Genomic DNA, 5660 nt, shown 5'->3' with positions numbered 1-5660 from the left:
AAGGACTAAATATGAAATTTATCTTAAATATATTATTAATACGGTTAATGGCTAAAATATAAATAAATAAAATGTAGAGACCAAATTAAAAGAATCAAAAATTTGATTCAGTGACTAAAAGGTAAAGATTACAAACTAAAGGGATGACGGAAGAGGTTAATCTTTTTATTAATTACGGACAGATCCCTCCCCAAAACGGCGTCGTTTGGGGAGGGCTATTTAAGCCCATTCATAGCTGGCCCGAAGGGCCAGCAGCTCATTTCTTTCTTCTTCTTCTTCTCTCAAAAACGAGAGAAGAAGCTCTCTCTTCCTTCTCTCTAGCTTCCCTCATCGGAGGGAAGCTGGTTATCGGTCGGCCACCGTGGGCCACCGTCAAAACCACCGCCGGCCACCATATCCGGTGGCCGGAAATTATAAATCCCACCCCAAATTAAAGCCTGGTTTTCCCTAAAGCTAGATCCGTAGGTTTTTTAGCCTAAAATACTACTGAAATGCGTAGATCTAAAGTTTATACCTTCGACCTTTGACTTTCCGATGGCTCCAAAAAGGCTCTGATGACCAACGGTTCCCTCGGTAAGTTTCTTTTCTTCCTTTTTCCTTTTGTTTTTGCTCTGTTGTGGTGGATTGGGATCGTTGGTAGCTGTTGTTTTCTCTGTTTTTTTTCGGTTCTATTTCTCTCTTCTTTTTTTTTTTTTTTTGTTTCTGTGTCTCGTTCTGTCTCTCTTTTTCTTGCAGATGGGTGGTGGCTTTTATAGCCACCACCGGTGCGGTCATCGGACCGGTCCGAAGAGGGGGCCTCGGTGAGTCACCGGACTACCAGTGGTGACTCACCCCGTAGCCTTGGCGTGGACGGCCGGCGTTGATCTTCTGGAGCCTTCATTCGGGACGTGGCAGCGGCGGAGGCGTCGGCAGTGGGCCATTGGACCACTTGGCAGTGAGGCGGCGGCTGGGATTCTGGAAGCATCAGAGGCGGCTGGGTGTGGCTAGGGTTTAGAAAACCCTAACTGGAAACCTAAACATTTAGGGTTTCTAGTTAGTTTTGGACCGGTTTCAGTTGGTTTGTAACTGAGCCGGTTTAATTGTAATTGGTTTGTATTTAATATATTTAATAATAAAATAATAATAATAATAATAATAAAAATAATAATAATAATAATAATAATGATAATAATAATATTAATAATAATAATAATAAAATGGATAAAAAAAAAATAGTATCTTCACTACGTATTACGATACAAATATCAAACGACCTTGTATATACTCAGTTAGGCTAGCATAAGTTGTTATGTTAGTTATTGTAGTGGTAGCTACTATATATACTTCACATTCTTGTATCATTAAGATCAATGTAAAATCAGTATTCTTTTATCTTCTTCATCTCGTTTTTATGCTGTTCTTTTCATGCTTCATCATGCCTGATTCATTGAGTGATATTTTCGACAATGGCAGCAATCCGTATTACCTGCATCAGTCAGACAATCCGGGCATGGTTCTGGTTACACAACCATTATCGAATGACAATTTTTATATCTGGAAGAGATATTCCATGGTGTTCGCTCTCTCTGCCAAGAACAAACTAGGGTTTGTTGACGGTTCCATCCGAGCTCCAGACTCCTCTCCAGAATGATTCAATGCGTGGATGCGAGCTAACAACCTTGTGAATTCATGGATATTGAATTCAGTTTCAAAGGAAATCTCCGCGAGCTTGCTTTATCATAACACGGCTGTAGAGATTTGGAAGGATCTTATTGATTGCTTTCTGCAGTCTAATGGTCCAAGGCTGTTTCAAGTGAAGAAAAGATTAAGTGATTTGGTTCAAGATCAAATGACGGTTAGTGCATATTACACCCAGTTAAAGATCATTTGGGATGAATTTTTCTCGATTAAACAATTGTGTAGTTACTTGAATTGCAATTGTGGGGTGTTGAGAAAACAACTCCGGCACAGTGACCGGATGCTGTCGAGCGGCAGCAATCTAAGGTGAAACAAAAGATGGTTATTTAAGGTTAGCAAAGTAGAATAGTTTTGAAAAAGTAAACTGTTTATTTTACTAAAGGTAAACCAATTGAGTATTACTAAACAGTAAATAACCCATTACACTGATATGAATATTTATAACACAATATTAACATCCTAACAAATCTAACAAATTCTTAACTAATTGTCAACTAACATCAAACTACTTAAGTGTCTAACATTCACCCTACTTCTTCGATCTTCTTGACGTAAAGATAAACACTCGAATCGAAAGTACGATGCTTCCTTCCATTCTTCCTTTCATTCTACTTGAATTGAAAGTGCGATGCTTCCTTCCATTTGACTTGAATCGAAAGTGTGATGCCTCCTTCTGTTCGACTTGAATCGAAAGTACGATGCTTCCTTCCGTTCGAATTGAATCGAAAGTGCGACGCTTCCTTCTGTTCTACTTTATTCACCTTCCTTTTCTCCTTTTTTTTTCATCTTTCATCCGGAATTCCTTAGGAATGAAAACTGTTTTTGAGCTTACTCGTTCATATTAAGCACCTTGTATATCAACCCTTGACAAACAATACGGCTTAGAATCAGCCGGGTCTTCTTTGGCCAGTTGCTGATAACTCATCAAAGCTTTGTCCAAGTTGTTTTGCAGGAAGTGTAACTAGAAAATTATGAATCGAACATCTCTGGATCCTTTGGCTTTCTTCTTTGTTTAGTACTCATCATTGTCTTCCTCATCACCCTCGGCCGACTCAGCACCAACTTCCTCATAATCCTTTTCCAGTGCAGCGAGATCCTCGCGAGCCTCCGAGAATTCACCTTCCTCCATGCCCTCACCCACGTACCAGTGAACAAAGGCACGCTTGGCGTACATGAGGTCAAACTTGTGGTCGATGCGAGAGAACACCTCGGCAACACTGGTCGAGTTGGAAATCATGCAAACAGCTCTTTGGACCTTAGCAAGATCACCACCAGGAACAACGGTGGGAGGCTGGTAGTTGATGCCGCTCTTGAATCCGGTGGGGCACCAGTCCACAAACTGAAAGGTGCGGTTGGTCTTGATGGTGGCAACGGCAGCGTTGACGTCTTTGGGCATGACATCACCACGGTACATCAAACAGCAAGCCCCGTACTTGCCATGACAAGGGTTGCACTTGGCCATCATAGAAGAGGGTTCAAAAGCACTGTTGGTGATTTCAGCAACTGATAGTTGCTCATGGTAAGCCTTCTCGGCAGAGATGACTGGAGCATAAGACGAAAGCATGAAGTGGATTCTTGGGTAGGGGGCCAAGTTGGTCTGGAACTGTTACATCGACGTTCAATGCACCATTGAACCTTAGTGAAGCAGTCAAAGCGGAGATCACCTGAGAGACAAGACGGTTAAGATTGGTGTAAGTGGATCGCTCGATGTCGAGAGAGCGCCTGCAAATGTCGTAGATGGCCTCATTGTCAAGAAGAACAAATACATCGGTGGTCGAGAGAACACTGTTGTAGGGCTCAACAACAGAAGTAGAGACTTGAGGAGATGGGTAGACAGCGAAACCCAGCTTGGATTTCTTGTCGTAATCAACGGACAGACGCTCCAGAAGGAGAGAACCAAGACCAGAACCAGTGCCTCCACCAACAGCATTGAAAACAAGGAACCCTTGGAGACTAGTGCAGTTATCAGCAAGCTTTCTGATACGGTCTAAGCGCAAGTCGACGATCTCCTTGCCAATGGTGTAGTGGCCACGAGCAAAGTTGTTGGCAACATCTTCCTTGCCGCTAATGAGTTGCTCAAATAGAGCGAGGCCGATTGAATGAGAAGACCAACAAAGAGGAAGAGAGATGGCCGTAGGATCATCGGCGAATGATACCATGTTGATAAAACAACTCCGGCACAGTGACCGGATGCTGTCGAGCGACAACAATCTAAGGTGAAACAAAAGATGGTTATTTAGGGTTAGCAAAGTAGGATAGTTTTGAGAAAGTATACTGTTTCTTTTACTAAAGGTAAACCAATTGAATATTACTAAACAGTGCACATCCCTTTATACTGATATGGATATCTATGACCCAATATTAACAGCCAAACAAATCTAATAAATTCTTAACTAATTAGCAACTAACATCAAACTACTTAACTGTCTAACATGGGGGTGTGAGACGTATGCTTGAAGAACAACAGCAGGAGCAAGTCATACAATTCTTGATGGGATTGAATGAGTCCTATGCATAGTCACATGGATCGCGGTACGCTCCGGTACGGGAACGTGGAACGAGATCACAATTTGTTAGGTCCCTAAAATTCGGTACGAGGGGTAGGCTCATTTTAAATCGCTCCGGTACGATGTACCATATAAATTGGTACGATGTACCAGTTTCTTAGATTGCTATTTTTCTACATCAAATTTTATATGTAACTTCAAGACTTCAAAAATCTTAGAGTAACTTCAATACTATAGATTTCATTCAATAACTTCAATACTTCAAAGTTCAAAACAAATTTAACACTTCAAAAGTCAAAAGACTCAAAACAAATTACATAAACTCATAAAGTCATTAATAAACTTAAAACTTTAAAAGACATGATAAAATTAATAAAATTACTCCACCCTTTGTTTTTTTCGTTTGCCATTATCGTTGTCTTCATCCTCCTCCAGATCTTCCTACACCACATCTTCTATCCTTGAGCTTTCCAAGTTGTAGATTCGGGATCCATATCCCACTTCTTGTGTGGTCATTCTTTGTATGCTTCAGAAAACCTTGAACTCAAGCGGATATTAGAATGAACATAAATAAGTTTGTCCGCCCTTTTACAATTAAGCCGATTCCTCTTCACACTATGTGTCGTAACTAATTTTTGCCCGGGCACGAATTTTTACTTGGCGGGAAAAATAAAATGAAAAAATAAATGATTTTGATTTAAAAAATAGTTTGGGAGTCGTCATTGACCTTTTTGGGTTAGGTAGGTCAAATACCTAAAAACAATCTTTTAAAATAGTTTTTAAGAAAACATAATTTAAAAGATAAACTGATATGCATATAACCAAAAATTCATTCTTTTTAATAATAAAAAGAGATTCATGGTCGGTTACGTTTAGGGAAGGATTAGCACCCCTATAACGCCCAAAATTGGTACTCATTAATTATAAATTGTCTCTATTATAATATATTTAATTCATAATCCTGTTATTTCAAATTTATGATTTTAAGAAAAATCTATTAATTTATATATATATATATATAAGATATTTATTTATTTAGAAATATCAGAAAATGGATTCTAGGTGCTTTAAGACAGCTCTTTTTTTAATATTAAAAAATAAATAAATATAAAATCATTTATCTAAAAATAATTAAAAATAGATATAATTTATAAAAGTAAGATATTTATTTATTTAAAAATATCAGAAAATGAATATTCAGTTGCTTTAAGACTGCCCTTTCTTAATATTGAAAAAAAATTAAAACATGATTAAAAATAATTTATATAAGATTAAATTAATAAATAAATATTTTTTTATTATATATATTTATATGAATAAATAATAATAATAGTAATAATAATTAAATATATAAACATATAAAATTAAGGTATATTTAAATAGTAATATTAAAACTAAAGATACAAAATAATAAAACTTATAATTAAATAAAAGTACTAAAATTAGTGACTGAATTATAATTTATTAAAATTAAAT

At 37.5% G+C, this 5660-nt stretch overlaps 1 pseudogene; it reads right to left on the bottom strand.

Moving 5' to 3' along the window:
* Nucleotides 1–2681: 2681 nt before the first annotated feature.
* On the bottom strand, nt 2682–3836 carry LOC120166024 (annotated as a pseudogene).
* Nucleotides 3837–5660: the final 1824 nt, after the last annotated feature.

The sequence above is a fragment of the Hibiscus syriacus genome, unplaced genomic scaffold (genome assembly GCF_006381635.1).
Source record: "Hibiscus syriacus cultivar Baekdansim isolate YM2019G1 unplaced genomic scaffold, ASM638163v2 tig00111621_pilon, whole genome shotgun sequence".
Lineage (NCBI taxonomy): Eukaryota > Viridiplantae > Streptophyta > Magnoliopsida > Malvales > Malvaceae > Hibiscus > Hibiscus syriacus.
Note: the sequence above shows the minus strand (reverse complement) of the source record. Positions and strands in the feature narration are given on the sequence as shown.